The following is a 16,838-nucleotide window of genomic DNA, read 5'->3' on the forward strand; positions in this document are numbered from 1 at the left end:
GGCAGTTTCTGCACATGGTGTCAATACCACGTCCAAGGCCTCAGTAAGGTGTTTGAAAATGCTTGTCCAGTATCCTTGTAGGCGAGGACAAGACCAAAACATATGAGTCATGTTTGCTGGTGACATGTGGCATCTGTTACAGGTGTCCGTAACATTTGGATATATTTTGGAGAGTTTAGAGTTGGTGTAATAGATACGGTGGACAACTTTTAGTTGTATAAGATTGAGCCTGGCACAGGATGTACTATTGTTCACTCTCGCTAATGCGCCATCCCAGACCTCATCATCTATGGCTTGGACTAGTTCCTCTTCCCAATGTTGTTTGATTTTACCAAGCGATGTTTCTGTGAGACGGGAGACGGAATTGTAAATTCTTGAAATCAGACCTTTTTCGATTGTTAAAGTGTCCAGAATTGAGTCAATTATTGAGTCCCGAGGGATATTGGGGAATGAAGGGTTGTTTAGTTTAACCCAGTTTCGGACCTGGAAGTAGCGAAATAGATGAGTGCTTGGAAGGCAACATTTGTCAGAGAGTTGGCTAAAGCTACCGAAAACATTGTTAATGTAAAGGTCCCTTACTCTTATAAGACCTACTCTCTGCCACATAGAGAAGGCCCCATCAGTGTAAGGGGGGAGAAAGAGATGGTTGTTGCGAATGGGACTATGTATAGAGGAACCACAGAGTCCATGAGCCTTTCTGAATTGGGACCAAATTCTTAGGGTGGAAACAACAATCGGGTTATTCGAATATTGAGTTGGCAGGCTAGGTAATTTAGATGTAAGCAAAGCCAAGAGTGAGGTATTAGGACAGGATTTGGCTTCAAGCTCACACCAACTCAATGTTGGTTCCTTAGTCCATAGAATTATTTTGTGGATATTGGCTGCCCAATAGTAGTGTCTTATATTTGGAAGTGCTAATTCTCCTGTAGATCTATGCCTTTGTAAAAGCTCTTTCCTAATTCTAGGTGTCTTCCCTTGCCATAAAAAAGAGGAGATTAGTTTGTCTAATTTACGAAAAAGTGATTTTGGTAGGAAGACTGGCAGACATTGAAAGAGGTACAGAAAGCGAGGGAGGACGTTCATTTTGATACAGTTTACCCTCCCAGCAATAGTTAAATGTAAATTATTCCACCTTTCCAAATCATATTTGAGCTTGTCAATTAGTGGTGGGAAGTTATCTTTGTAAAGGTCTGAGAGTTTTCCACTTATATTCACGCCTAAATACTTAAAATTACTCCTAGACATCTTGAAGGTGAAGAGTCTATCGGGGATCTGAAGGGCCAGGTCATTTACGGGGAAACACTCACTCTTGGAAAAGTTTAGCTTGTACCCTGAGAAGGTTCCGAATCGGGTTAACAGATCTATTATCTGAGGAATGGTAGATATAGGGTTAGAAATGAACAATAGTAAATCGTCAGCGTATAACGAGAGTATGTGTTCAGAGCCATATCTGGTAATTCCTTGTGTAAAGCTGGACGATTTAAGCGCAATTGATAGTGGTTCGATTGCCATAGCGAATAGTAATGGGCTTAGAGGGCAACCCTGGCGAGTACCTCTACCTAGTGTAAAATATTGAGAACTTATCCCGTTAGTACTCACTGAAGCCTTGGGTGAAGAGTATAACAATGCTATCCATGAGACAAATTTGGATCCAAGGCTGAACCTCTTAAGGACCTCAAATAGAAAGCCCTACTCCACCCTGTCGAACGCTTTCTCTGCATCCAATGAGACCACCACCTCTGGTGTCTCCTTGGATGCAGGAGAGAGGAGGATGTTGAGAAGGCGACGGATGTTGGAGAAGGAGTATCGGCCTTTCATAAACCCAGTTTGGTCTAATGATATGATGTTTGGCGTGACTGATTCAAGGCGTATGACTAGTATTTTAGCCAGGATCTTATAGTCCACATTCAGAAGGGAGATGGGGCGATAGGAGCTACATTCAGAATTATCCTTGCCTAGTTTTAATAATACAATTACTACCGCCTCAGTCAGAGTTTGTGGCAACTTTCCACGGTCCAGAGAGTCTTCAAACATTCTCAAAAGAAGGGGGGTCAATTTATCAATACATTTTTTATAAAACTCAATTGGATAACCGTCTGGGCCCGGGGACTTGCCAATCTGGATCAACCTGATCGAGTCAGCTATTTCACTAGGCTTTAGAGGTTGATCCAACTCACCCTCCTGAGCTGGTGTTATGGACGGAAATTCCAGATCGTCCAAGAATTTAGTTCTGTCCGCATTTTCGACAGGGGCTTGTGAGGCGTATAGTCCGGAGTAAAAGGTTTTAAAGGTGTCGTTGATAACAGATGGGATTGTTGTGAGTTCACGAGTAGGGGTCCGTATTTGTTTAATTTGTTGAGAAACCGACTGGCTCTTAATTTGGTGTGCTAGGAGGCGACCCGCCTTCTCCCCATGTTCATACTGAAATCCACGCGATCTTAAGAGCAATTTCTCAGTCTCTTGCGTTGAAAGTAAATTGTAGTCCATCTGAAGATTTTGCCTTTCTTTATCTAGTTCAGGGGATGGACATGTTGAGAGTTGGCTATCTAGTTTAGCTATACTGCCTAAAAGTTCTAACTGTTTTTGCTTTTTCATTTTGTTTTGCCTTGCAGAGTAAGATATAATCTCTCCTCGGATCACAGCTTTTAACGTCTCCCACAAAAGAGATGGTGATATCCCATCAGACATATTGATTATAAGGAAATCATCAATAGCTTTAGAGATTGTTTCACAGAATCGATCATCGTTTAATAGTGTACAATTCAGTCGCCAGGGGGGACGTGTCTTTTGTAACAGTGTGAATGAGAGGTCAAGTAACAATGGGGCGTGGTCGGATATCACTATGGGTGAGTATTCTATGTTTTTTACAGCGGGAAGAAAATAGTTATCGATACAAAAATAATCGATTCTCGAGAATGTTTTGTGAACCAAGGAGTAGAAAGAAAACTGTTTCGCTTTGGGGTGGAGAGAACGCCATGGGTCCACACAACCTGTTTGACTCATAAATAGTGAGATGGCTTTAGCCATTTTAGAGGGGGAGTCCCGTTTTGGGCTCGATTTGTCTAAAAGCGGGTCCATTGTACAGTTGAGATCACCGCCCAAAATCAAATGGCGGGAGCTTAGGTCTGGTAATAATGATATCACTTTTCCCATGAATGCTTCATCATCCCAGTTGGGCGCATATAGATTGGCGAGAACAACATTGACATTATTGAGGGAACCAGAAACTATCACAAAGCGGCCTTGAGGATCCGCTATAACCTCAGTTGGGCTGAACTGTATTTTTGTATGCATCACAATAGCTGCGCCTCTTGCTCTACTACTGAAATTGGAATGAAAGGTTTGGCCAACCCATGATGCCTTTAACCTATGGTGGTCCTTAGTGGTCAGATGAGTTTCCTGTAGAAAGGCAATTTCCGTTTTAAGGTGTTTTAAGTGGGAAACAATTCTGCCTCTTTTAACAGGGGGAATTCATGCACTTAACATTCCAGGAGACAAGTCTTAGACATGCTTCACCATTTCCTGTTAAATTAACCATCATCAAAATATGAGCCTGAAGTACATGAAGAGGTAGTATGCAGCCTATTTAATGGAAAGCAGGAGAAACGAACAACAAAAATACAAAAAAATAAAATAAACATATAGTAGGACCTAACACCCAAATTCTCCCCAAAAAAAGAAATGCTCTCAAAAAGGAGAGCCAAACACACATTCCCTTTCCTAAGCTTGTTCCTAAAACGAGAACGAGCAGCAGGACTCCAAAAAAATATGTCACTTCCGTATGACATTAACCTATAATCTAACTAATATTCCTGAGCAGACAGGGCTCCTAACTCTACAATTGGTCTGACATGCAGAGTAAACAGTCTAGTTTAGTTTATAGCCAATACAAAGTTAACCGCACAAAACCGAGATGGTTCCTAGCAAGGCTTGTTTCCCCCGGACCGTGCCCCTTTAACACCGCTACACCGGAAGTGGCCATAGTAAACATCACACAACAACAGAGAGAAGATAGTGCACATGCTGGATAACAACATCCATCCATACCTCACGGTGGATCCATATCAGGATATCTTAATACAAACATACTCAGGTTAAACATTTCAACTTCACCGTTTCCTGAGAAGTCCGTTTGTGAGTGTTTATTTGCCGTGCATTCAGTCCAGAGAAAGTCCGTGCTCCACAGCCTCCCACTACTCCGGCGGGACAATGCGTTGGATGTAGAAGTCCTGGGCTTTTTGCGGACAGTCAAAGTAGTAGTCGTCATTTCTGAAGGAAACATGAAGACGAGCTGGGTGCAACAGGCGGAATTGTATTCCTTTCTGGTAAAGAGAATTCTTGATGGGGATGAACGCAGCTCGCTTTTTGGCTAGGACGGAGCTGATATCAGGATAAACTCTCAATTTGGTGCCGCCGTAGTCCAGCTTATGTTGTCTGGCCCATCTTAAGACTGCTTCTTTTTCCTGGAAACGGAGGAATTTTACAATGAAGGCCCGAGGTTTCCCCGTGTTGTTGGAGTCTCCCGGTCTGGGACCCAGGGAGCGGTGGGCTCGTTCTATCTCCGGAGGACTGCTGAGAACACCGGGACCCGTCACCTCCATTATCAAGTCAGACACAAACTTTATCGGGTCCTGACCCCTCTCGCGCCCCTCGGGTATGTTTATTATCCTCAAGTTGGCCGCCTGGACCTGTTTTCGAGGTCATCCACCCGATCCTGGAGTGTGATGGTTTGGGACTGTAGGGACTGAACAGTGGCTTCCATCAAGTTGAGTTTCTCAAAGTTTTCACCCACCACTACTTCGATTTTGTCGAGGCGGCTGTTGAACGATGCCACTTGTTGTCCCAGTGAGTTTACCGACCTCTCCAGGGAGTCCGTTGATTCCTTTAACAGTTTAGCCATGTCGGATTTGAAACTATCACTTTGTTTGCTGAGAAGAGCCTCCAGGTCCCCCTTGGTAACTGGGCAAGCGGCAGTTAAGAGCGGCTTTTAGGCGGAATACCGCCCCCTGGATTATAAATAATGTAGTGGATACTGCCCTGAATGACAAACTTTTTTCCCACTCGTAAAAAAAAAGGCGTATTCGTCGTGTGACTGCATGTGCCGAATCGTGACGGTACGGGACGAATACGGATACCGTTACACCCCTATTTAATACATATGTTCACTTCCTTCCATTCCTTTGCCATAACATATATACAACTACAGGGTAGTGATGTAATGTATGAATAACTTAGATCGCAAGTTCCTCAACACTGCAATTAGAAGACATACATAAATGAATATAAAAAACATAAAAAACAACAATACAAATAAAAACAGTGCAAGCTGAGGTGTTCAATAGTCTTATGGCCTGTGGGATGAAACTGTCCATACCAGGCCGTGGTGCACCTGTAGTCAGTATGCTCTCTATGGTGCACCTGTAGAAGGTCAGGATCCTCTCTATGGAGCACCTGTAGAAGGTCAGGATGCTCTCTATGGAGCACCTGTAGAAGGTCAGGATGCTCTCTATGGTGCACCTGTAGAAGGTCAGGATCCTCTCTATGGAGCACCTGTAGAAGGTCAGGATCCTCTCTATGGTGCACCTGTAGAAGGTCAGGATGAGGATGAGGAGGTGAGGCCCCCTCATAACTGCATGAACCCGTATGGCACAATACAACTCAGACTGGCTTACCTGTACGTCAATCAAGTGGCAAATGTGTATAATGTATATATTTATCATTTGATACCTTATATTTTATTTATTATTTATTTCTATATTATTTATATTGTCTGTATTTATTTAAGAATCTATTTCTGTATTTATTTATATTTGTATGTACGCATGTGCTAATTTATACTTATGACATTTTTCTCCATGGATAGATAGAATACCTTTGGTGTGATAGTACTTTTTCTGAGGCAATTATAAACTAGTGGTGGTAGGCAGCTACCTAAGTAAAAGTATACGTTGGCCAGTATGGAGGACGGAACATGACATAGGTATAAATAAATAAACAAATACATGTGTAAATAAATGTATACATAAATAAATAAATGTGGAAATAAATACACAAATAAATAAATAAAATAATAAATAATTGCATACATAAATATGGAAATTAATGTATAAATAAATAAATACAAGTTGAAAATAAAAAAGGACACACATTATTATATATCTTTAATATATTCTACATTTATGGTCACTTACATTTATTTATTTATGTATTTCTGATGCTAGTACAAGAGTAAAAGAATCAGGGGCGGCTGGCCCATAGGGGGCGATAGGGCGCCGCACTCCCTAAACCACACACAAAAACATTATTATTATTAATGATAATAATAATTTAAAATATGGAATGCACCCAGAGATATGTGTAAAATATGATTTTAAAATATTTTGCGCAAAATATATGCTTTTTCTATACACTGTATGACTGAAGTGCTGGGGCGATTAGCAGGTTAGCCAATTGCTGATTCAAGATATGAATGTATGTCATAAAATGTAGCCAATCAGCGTCCTCAAAACTACTTCTGGAGGGGCGATTATTAGGGCCCGAGCACGGAGCGCTAGGACCCAACGGCGTCCTAGCACGAAGTGCGAGGAACCTATTGTTATTATTATTTATTTTGTATTCATCTATTTAATGTCATTCATGACCATCATACATTTGACATACAACAGACAAAGTCCAGGGGCAGATATACAACACAGCAACAACACATTCCATACAATAAAGAAAGAAAAATATATATATATATATATATATATATATTTCAGATAAAATATTTTTTAATTATCAAATTACTTTTGATTGCCTTCCTCATATTTGTTATAGTGCTAATATATTGTTTACATTCTTGATAGAAATGTATAACATTTGGTTTGGAGTCAGCCCATTTATTTGTATGTATATGAAATTTCCCTAAAAATATAATCAACTACACAAAAAATACAAGATCTGCATCCATATTGTCATCCCTGAAGTACATAAGAATGTCTTTGTCCAGGAGTTGAACCTTTTGTCCCGTCTTTTTCCTAATAAAACATTCCACATCATACCACAATATTCTACAATTATTATTATTATTATCACCCCAAGTAATCAACTGCTACGTAGAGCACAACATCCACAGGATTGCGGTGAGGAAACACAATGAGGAAGTGGATAACAACAGGCATATTTTATCCAAAATAATGAAGTTTTGTGGGGCTTTTGAGTTGGCTTTTCAGTCAACCCTGGCATTTTCAGGGGATTGGTGGATTTTGTTTCCTCCCTGCCAGTGCCGATTCTAGAGTCTGTGGGGGCCCTAGGCAAACATTCAAACATTCACTCGGGGCCCCTCGAACCAGCTATTCATCACCACGCACAGCCGACAGCAGTTTATTTGATATGGAGGGATACAGTATACATAGAAGTTCATAGAAGAAGCAACCATTATATATTTTTTGATTTTATTTCATTTTGGCACCATGGCAGAGACAAAGTTAATGTGCAGAGATTATAATGTCACATTTACTAAAATATGTATTGTTTTATGATGTTTAGTTGACAATAATAGTCACTGTGCTACATTTTCCTGCACTCACGCATAGTACATCTGAAGACAAGAGTTGTGTCCCCCTTTGGCCACAAGAGGGAGTATACCTTTAAGTGAGCTGTCAGGAGGAAACAAAGGTTCGCCAACACATTGCACTCTACTGCTGAGAAAGGCTGTACAAAGACGTGAAACGATGTGCTGCAATGTCTGTGTATTTTTGAAGAATGCCAAGTAAAAGAAGAGAGTAATAACTTACACTGAGTCTTAATACATTACTTTATTTCATTATTTTCCCCTTCATTTGAGAAACACTATCCAATGATTGATTATGTTTGTGTTACACACACACCATTACTGAATTAATTATAAAACCAAGAATAACCTACATACAAAAATAGGGAGCCATGGCTCAAGGACGGACAACACAAGGACACCACACATGATTATTTTCCAATTACAGTATATGTATTTAAAGAGAGTAACTAAATCAGTGTAATCAGTAATGTGTGCAGTGTATGGTTGTGTGATGTGTCAGTATATCAAGCAGAGAGAGAGAGGGAGAGAGATAGAGAGATTATAACATAATGTAACTATTTACAACATTGGAAAAAAGGAACCAAAACAGGTTCAGTGACCACAAACTGGCGAGAGAGAGAGAGAGAGGCCCGGGGGCCAAATCCGGTCCGTGACTTCATTTGCTGTGGCCCCACAAGAGCTTGCAAAGAATATTTTTCTTCTAAATATGTTTTTTTTCTTAGAATGTACCCTGTTCTCATAATTTGACTCTTTTTTTTAAATGTTATTTTTTTTTTAAATGTCACTTCCTTTTCTTTAAATATCACTTCTGTTTTTTACTTTTTTTCCCTAGCTTTTCTTTTTAAATCATTTTGTGACATTCTCACTGAAGAGACTTGCAATTATTTGCCCCAGACTTCTGCTTTCAGACGTAGTTAATTATGAAGTTATTACCCTATCAGATAATAATCCAATGCAGAGGCAATAATGTAATATAATTATTTTATATATATATTTATATATAAGTTACAACCGGCCCTTTGAGTGCAGCCATAATGCTGATGTGGCCCGCGATTAAATTGAGTTTGACACCTCTATATTAATCTCTGTACCGGACAATTGTTATTTGTTCCAAATCAGAACCGGAGTTCGGTTCCCGACCCTCATCACATCCCCAGCCACAGCAGTGGTCTTACGTTATTCACGCGCTTATCCACATTCACGTTATCAATGCGCACAACCTGTTAAGCCCCAAAGACCCCGCCGGCGGGGCTTCTTTTTTTTTCACGACACTGTGTCTCAGGGCTTCTTAATATTTAAGAAACTATGAATGTGCCATACCCTCCTTACAGGAAGAAACTCAGCTAACTGATGATATGAACCATTTTTACCGAAACAAAACACAAGTCTGACAAGAAAGGTCTAAATGAGCCCTGAGCGAAAACATGCTAACGCACTTAGCACGAAACTCTAGGTATAAATCGATCAATATACTTATCGGATCTGCACAAACAAGCTTAGCTAACATGCTGAGATTCCACAGATTATAGAAATATAAATATCATCACTGAGCGATCAGAACTCGCGACAGGGGAAGCAAATACAGACAACACACAACGTAGCTTTCGGTAGCAAAACACGGAGATATGCTCACCTTTTGCTGTTATTCTGATCAAAAGTTGTGTTCAATGGCATTAAAACGAGAAAAACGTGACTGAAGGTTAATCCATAGGTTAATCCAATATGTCTGTCACTTTGAAAACATTATTTATAATCCATAATTCCATTTCTATGTAAAAATTCGAGAATAAAAATTAGCTGCTAATGATAGCCACCAGAGTTAATGCAGCTTCCGATTTTGGCTACGCGTCACTCTCACTCCTTATTTGGTAACGTGTGTCTGTATGTGGAACTTCCCCTCGATCCCATTGGCTCTAGCGGTTAAAAAGAGGTGTCAATCATCAAAATTGACCAAGGGGGGCCAGAGATAGGTCAAATCCACCCAAATGACCCCAGAAGTGTGTTTTTTTCTAAACCTCTCTAAAAAGGTCAAATTTAACTTGTTTTGCATCAATCTTGAGGCAAGGTACTTATTATATGTTATAGTTTGGATTCCTAAAGCTTTTAGTCTACTATCCCATCATTCAAGGGTGGTTTTCACTATAATTTACATTTTTTTACTATGTTCCCTAATTCTTAATTGAACATTTTTATTATAGCTTTATTTCTGGTCCTTTTTTACCACTTAATTTGTCTCACTGCGTTTAAGTAAGCACCACATTATCAAAGTAAATTGCTTGGATGTGTAAACCTACTCAGCAATACATCTGATTTTGATTCTTAATACACAAAAGCTTTTGATCAAGGTCCACCAGAACCATACAGTTAGCATTCAAACAATACGTTGGCATGTGTTGTGTTATTGACTGAAGTGTCTCCCTCTGAGGAAGGACATGCTGTTCCGGACAAATTCTCAAAGACATGTTACATATTTCTAAAGGGAACACTTAAACATCTCAAAGTTTAAACATACACCCAACAATAGTGATCTATTTGTGGTATTTGTAATTATTCAATAAGTAAGAACGATTAAAAGATAATATCCCTGGCATTTCTTAAGAGAAATAAACTAAACAAACTAATCCAATCCAATCCAACTTTATTTATATAGCACTTTAAAAACCTTCAGACCAAAGTGCTGTACACAACATAATATAAATACATTTAAAATACAAGATACAAACACAAAACAAACCAGAATAAACGTAATAATTAAAAAATAAATAACAGGCATATAATAAAAACAATAGACCACTGAAAGCAAATAAAAGCAACACTCTACTTGTTTCTGAATGCCAAGGAGAAGAGGTGGGTTTTCAGACGGGATTTAAAAACAGTCAGTGTGGGAGCCTGTCTGATGAGCAAGGGCAGGTCGTTCCACAGTTTAGGGGCGGCAGCAGAGAAAGCACGGTCCCCTCTGCGCTTAGACTTTGTTTTTGGCACCCTCAGGAGCAACTGATCAGCTGACCTGAGAGTGCGAGTGGGCGTGTAGCTGTGTAACAGCTCAGAGAGGTACGGCGGGGCCAGGCCATTCAGGGCTTTAAAAGTAAATAAAAGAGTTTTAAAATGAATCCTCAAATGAACGGGCAGCCAGTGGAGTGAAGATAAAATGGGGGAAATGTGCTCGTGTTTGCGTGTGCCAGTTAGTAGCCGTGCTGCTGCATTTTGCACCATCTGGAGGCGAGCAAGGGAGGATGCACTTATCCCCATATATAGTGCATTACAATAATCCAAGCGGGAGGTGACGAAGGCATGGATTACAGTTTCAAAGAGGTCACTATTTAAAAAAGGCTTTATTTTGGCTAGCTGCCTGAGGTGGAAGAAGCTGTTTTTAACAACTGCCTTGATCTGGCTGTCAAGCTTGAGTTCAGGGTCCATCTTTATCCCAAGATTTGTGATGGTAGGCCTGGTGGAGTGGCCCAGGGATCCTAGGTCTATAGGAGTGGTCCGAGGGGCACCAAAAACCATCACTTCGGTTTTGTCATCATTTAATTTTAAAAAGTTGCATGACATCCAGGACTTAATGTCTTCAAGGCAGTTTAACAGCGGTTTAATTGAATATGAGTCATTCTTTTTAAGTGGCACATATATTTGGCAATCGTCTGCATAACAATGGAAAGCGATACCGTGCTTCCTAAGAATGGACCCAAGAGGGAGCAAATACAGGGAGAATAACAGGGGGCCTAACACTGAGCCCTGTGGAACCCCACAAAGGAGAGGAGCAGACGAGGACTCAGAGTCCCCAAGGCTGACGCAGAAAGTCCTACCAGTCAGATACGACCTAAACCATTCGAGGGCTTTTCCCCTAATGCCCACCCACTGCTCCAAACGAGCTATCAGGATCTCATGGTCCACTGTATCAAAAGCGGCCGTTAGATCAAGGAGTAAAAGGATAATGCATTCACCCGAGTCTGTTGCTAAGAGGATATCATTAAAAACTCTTAAAAGAGCTGATTCCGTGCTGTGCAAGGTTTTAAAACCAGATTGGAAGACCTCGAGTACCTTGTGCTCTTCCAGAAAAGCGAGAAGTTGACTGTATACAATCTTCTCTAGGATTTTTGACATAAAAGGTAACTTGGAAATGGGCCTAAAGTTTGCAAGAACTGTGGGATCCAGACTAGGTTTCTTAATAAGTGGTTGAACAACGGCATGTTTCCAATTTTCCGGAACAACCCCTGTGAGCAGACTGCTGTTAAAAACGTCAAGAACAAAAGGTCCTATAGTGGGGAATACCTCTTTAAAAAATCGAGGAGGGACAGGGTCGATTGGAGAACCAGAGGGTTTTATTTTGGAGACAATCTCCTGCACAGAGGACAGAGTCATAGGCTCAAAACGGTCAAAAACAGCAAAGCAGGGGGCAGAGACAGAGGTGTCTTTTGATGGAGCAGTGATTTGAGTCCTAGTTGAAGTGACTTTATTAATAAAAAATTGAAGAAAATGTTCACAGACTGCAGGGGAGGTCTCCACACAGGTAGTCTGAGGGGCATTAAGAGCTGAATCTATTGTCTGAAATAGTACACGAGGTTTGTGACAGTTTAAAAGAATGATGTCAGAGAAATGTTTTATTTTTGCCTCTTTTACAGTTTTCTGGTAGAGACGCCAACACTGCCTCAACATTTGAAAAGACACTTGTAGTTTGTCCTTATTCCATTTTCTTTCAGCTCTACGGCATTCACGTCGGGCAGCACGAGTCGTGGCATTGAGCCAAGGCTCGGATTTAGTTTTGGGTCGCCTTGTTTTTAATGGAGCCACAGTGTCCATAGCAGCTTTACATGTGGAGTGAAACCATAAACTAAGCTCCTCCGTAGTGTTAGACATAGGCTCATGGATAACACCGTTTTCATGATTAAACACGGCCGAAAACTGACCAGCAGTGGAAGTGTTAATTATACGAGATAGCCGGGCAGCAGCGCGCGGTTTGACAGTAGTACAGGCAAGTGTAACATCAAATAAAACAGGCATATGATCTGAGAAAACAGCGTCACATATCTCCAAGTTAAGAACAGGCAAACCATATGATAAAACAATATCAAGTGTGTGTTCGCGTTCTTGCGTGGGGCCAGACACATACTGAGCAAGACTAAAAGAATCAACAAGGTTTAAAAAATCCTTTGCCATAGGTTTCTCAGGACAACACACATGAATATTAAAATCCCCAACAATAAGGACACGATCATATTGCGGCATCATTTCAGCCAGAAAGTCAGAGAAATCATTTATGAAGTCCTTATTGTATTTGGGAGGTCTATAGACCACCGCGCACAGCACTGTGTGAGAGCGGCCAAGCTCGAACACGCTCAGTTCAAAGCTACAAGGAGAGAATGACAGCGATAGTTGCTGACATTTAAAATCACTCCTAAAGACTGTAGCTACTCCTCCGCCTCGGCCCGAAGTCCGTGGAGAGTTAAAATAGCAGCAATCTGGAGGTAAAAGTTCGGTAAAGGCGCTGGACTCACCAGTACCGAGCCATGTCTCAGTGACGAAGAGGAAATCCAGTCCTTTTGAAGTGAAGAACTCCTTAATGACAAAAGTCTTGTTTGTCAATGATCTGGCGTTTATGAGGCCAAACCTGGCAGGAACCAGTGGGTCCGCGGCGTTTGAGGTCCAGGGAGCCCGACAAAGAGACAGCAGGTTATTCAGATTCACCCCGCGCCTGCGGGGACGAGGGGAGCAGGGCCCGCGGCCAGGATGGAAAGCTTCATCCGGGCCGATGACAGGTACCAACCAGGCATCGACAGGGTCCAGATAGCGACAATGAAGAGACAGGCGAGGCACGGTGTGGTATTCAGTCCTTGAGATAGGACAAGCTGAAAATGCCTTCATCCTCACCAGTCGACCACTGCGTTTTCCGCGGTGGCGTTTACGGCGGGTAGTTGGAGCCGGGGTGCGGCACAGGTAAGCTGGTACTCCCAATAAGAACGGGTGGAGCGTTTTATGTCCACGATCCGAATTCACAGGATTTAATGCCGAAAAACGAAGATCCAGAAGTGTTTGGCAATCGTATACTAATAGAGAGTTGACATTTAGAGCAAAAAGTGACAAAAACAGCACAAACACACACAACACTCGCAGATACGGACGGCAGGCCACACACACTGGCGCCATCTTGGATCCACTTCCACTTCAACTATGATCCCAGATCTATTTTTTTAAACATTGTGAAGTATCACCTTGGATCAGACTTGGCATAAGGGAACATTTTAAGATTCTTTTCAATATTCCCTGATGGCAAAAAAACACGGTTAGTGTGGAAGTATAGTTAAGAGAGACAGCACCTGAGATCTCTGTCAAGATGAATGCAAAACAAGTTGTTTTTCAATTAAGATCTCATATACTTGCTTTGAGGATCCTTTTCGCTCATGCATGATCTGGCTTGTTTTCACACGAAACATGGTGAGAGGATGAATTTCATCTAAGGAGGGGGCACAACAAGAGAACTTATGATGGAGGGAGGAAAATATTCAATACATAAAATGATGTGACCGTCACGCTGTGAAGAACAAGCGTTTGTCTTTCTCAGGTGTCCATCCATCCATCTTCTCCCACTTATCCGTGGTCGGGTCGCGGGGGTAGCAGTTCCAGCAGAGTAACATTTGTGATATTGGGCTATATAAATAAACATTGATTGATTGATTGATAAATAAACATGTAAGTCTTTGCGGTGTGTTCCCGTGCGACACATGGCCAAGACGCAGGAGAACAAGGCGACGCAACAGCCGGTGTCAGCGAGTCCTCTGGTGACTGCTTGGTGTGTCAGGGCCTTAAGGGATACAATGGAAACCATTTTAAGCACACTTTGTTTTAAAAAATCTCAATGAACATTCTAACATTTCTCGTGCAACTAAAGGAAAAGGGCGTAACGCTACATGTCAGCAGTGTGTGCTCCTGTCGATGACAGAAGTGCATTTTACAATAACATAGCTTAGATTTACAATGTTCCAGATGATTAATAGTTCTACAATTCAAACTGACAGATGGATGAAAAACATACCTTGCATAACAACTTGGGATGCTAATAATGGAATCCACAGCTCATCTTATTCTCCTTCGCATGTCAGAGACGTTACTGTGTGCATACGTTTAAAATGCTAATAAAATAGTTTTATTTTACTATTGACATAGGACGTTGACTATAAAGATACATGACTGCTGGTAGGTAGACTTGTTGAAATAAAGCTTTTAAAATGACAATAATGAAATGTCGATGATCATATTTTTCCTTATGAAGTAGGCAAGTGTTGGCTAACCAGATGTCGTTAAGTTTAGATTACTCATGGTCAGTGGCGAGACGTCAGGGCCCTATAGGCCCTCTCTGAGGGCCTAAGATATTCTAAAAAATAATATTTGAAAACATTAAAAAAATACGTTTTTCTTTCGATATTTATTTTGTTATATTTTTCATTAGTTTTATCCAAATAACTTGATTTAATTGTATTTAAAATAACATTTCCAAAGAAATAAATGCTCAGTTTCTGTTTGAATATGAAGGGTTAATTTAAAGAAGCTCGTCTCTGCGAGTTACTGTGAAGACAGGAGGTGATTGGTGGTCCCTCTCTACATTCACAGAGGGCCAGCTATAGTAACTCAATGAGAGAGTAATGTCAAATGACAGTACAATTGACCAATCATATCTTCCCTCTAAATGGGTGGGCTTTATTTTCGCGGACTTTATGACAAATTTCGCCCGCTGTGAGGTTTATACACGTGGTGCATTGACGTGTCCTAAAACCCGGAAGTAAGCTGCGCTCGGGTTCCCTCGACAAAAAAGCAATGGGATTTCTCCATAGGGTTTTGGAAAATAGCTGGAAATAAGGTCTGTGGAAAACGAACCTGCTAGATAAATGCACGTTTTGTTCAGCCGGATAATATCCACATGTCTACCCTACTTTTATAATTTTCGAATCATAAATCTAATCGACAGATTTATGATCGATAGATTTATAAATAAATACATGGATTCATAGGTCAGAGGGCCTAGGTATAAAAGTCACGGCTCACCACTGCTCATGGTTGTTCTTCTTAGTCATTGAGCTGAATCGAATGTCAATAAATGCCTAAATGTGGGTTAGGTTGAGGATTCTCTTGTTCTCACAGTCCATACATCATAATGTGTCTTTATATTATATTTCATCCAAAGCGATATACAATAGGTCCATCCGACCACGAAGATTCAAGCCTCCTAGTGCGCATTAGCTGACAGTTTAACAGAGTAGAACCAAATTATAAAATAAGTAATAATTACAAAAAGTATATAATAGTTGACAGTTCTTCACTATGGTATAATAAAAGGCTCTTGAATCAGACAAGGCTCCACGTATCTTAAAGTAGATCTTGCAGCTTCAGGAACAGTTTGAAATGTTCTCAGAAATGAGATTTGCATCATTGTTTAGGCCAGGGTAATTGTCTACATTTGTCCAAGGAATTCCACCTACAAACACTATCGAGTCAATCTGCAAATTGTGCAATCTCAAACTCTGTCATTTTAGGTGCACACACTAGAAAAGCATGACACACAGGCAGAGCTATGGTTTTGCTGACATAGCTAGACTCTTTTCAGAGAAATTTATCATAAACACACATGTCTGCTCCATAAGAGAATATAGTGTACTTAAATATGTGTGTGTGTGTGTGTGTGTGTGTGTGTGTGTGTGTGTGTGTGTGTGTGTGTGTGTGTGTGTGTGTGTGTGTGTGTGTGTGTGTGTGTGTGTGTGTGTGTGTGTGTGTGTGTGTGTGTGTGTGTGTGTGTGTGTGTGTGTGTGTGTGTGTGTGTGTGTGTGTGTGTGTGTGTGTGTGTGTGTGTGTGTAGAGGGGGATAGGCATTAGGGGTGTAACGGTTCACAAACATTTCGGTTCGGTACATACCTCGGTTTTTTGGTCACGGTTCGGTTCGGTACGTTTTCGGTACAGCAGAATTTTTTTTCACAAAACAAAACATATATATATATATATGTATTTTTAATATTATTAAGCTGTGAATAATGTATTCACTCAAATAAATACAAAATATAATAAAATAAACATTAAGGTGCAGCATTTCGATGAACTGAAATAATCTGTATTTGAACTTTACTGTACTAGTACTCACAAAACATAAACTATTAGTTTTGGGTTTTTAATTATTATTAAACTGTGAATATTCACTCAAATAAATACAAAATATAATAAAATAAACATTAAGGTGCAGCATTTCGATGAACTGAAATTATCTGTATTTGAACTGTACTGTACTAGTACCTAAGCA

Source organism: Pseudochaenichthys georgianus, chromosome 1 (assembly GCF_902827115.2).
Source record: "Pseudochaenichthys georgianus chromosome 1, fPseGeo1.2, whole genome shotgun sequence".
In the NCBI taxonomy this organism is placed as follows: domain Eukaryota; kingdom Metazoa; phylum Chordata; class Actinopteri; order Perciformes; family Channichthyidae; genus Pseudochaenichthys; species Pseudochaenichthys georgianus.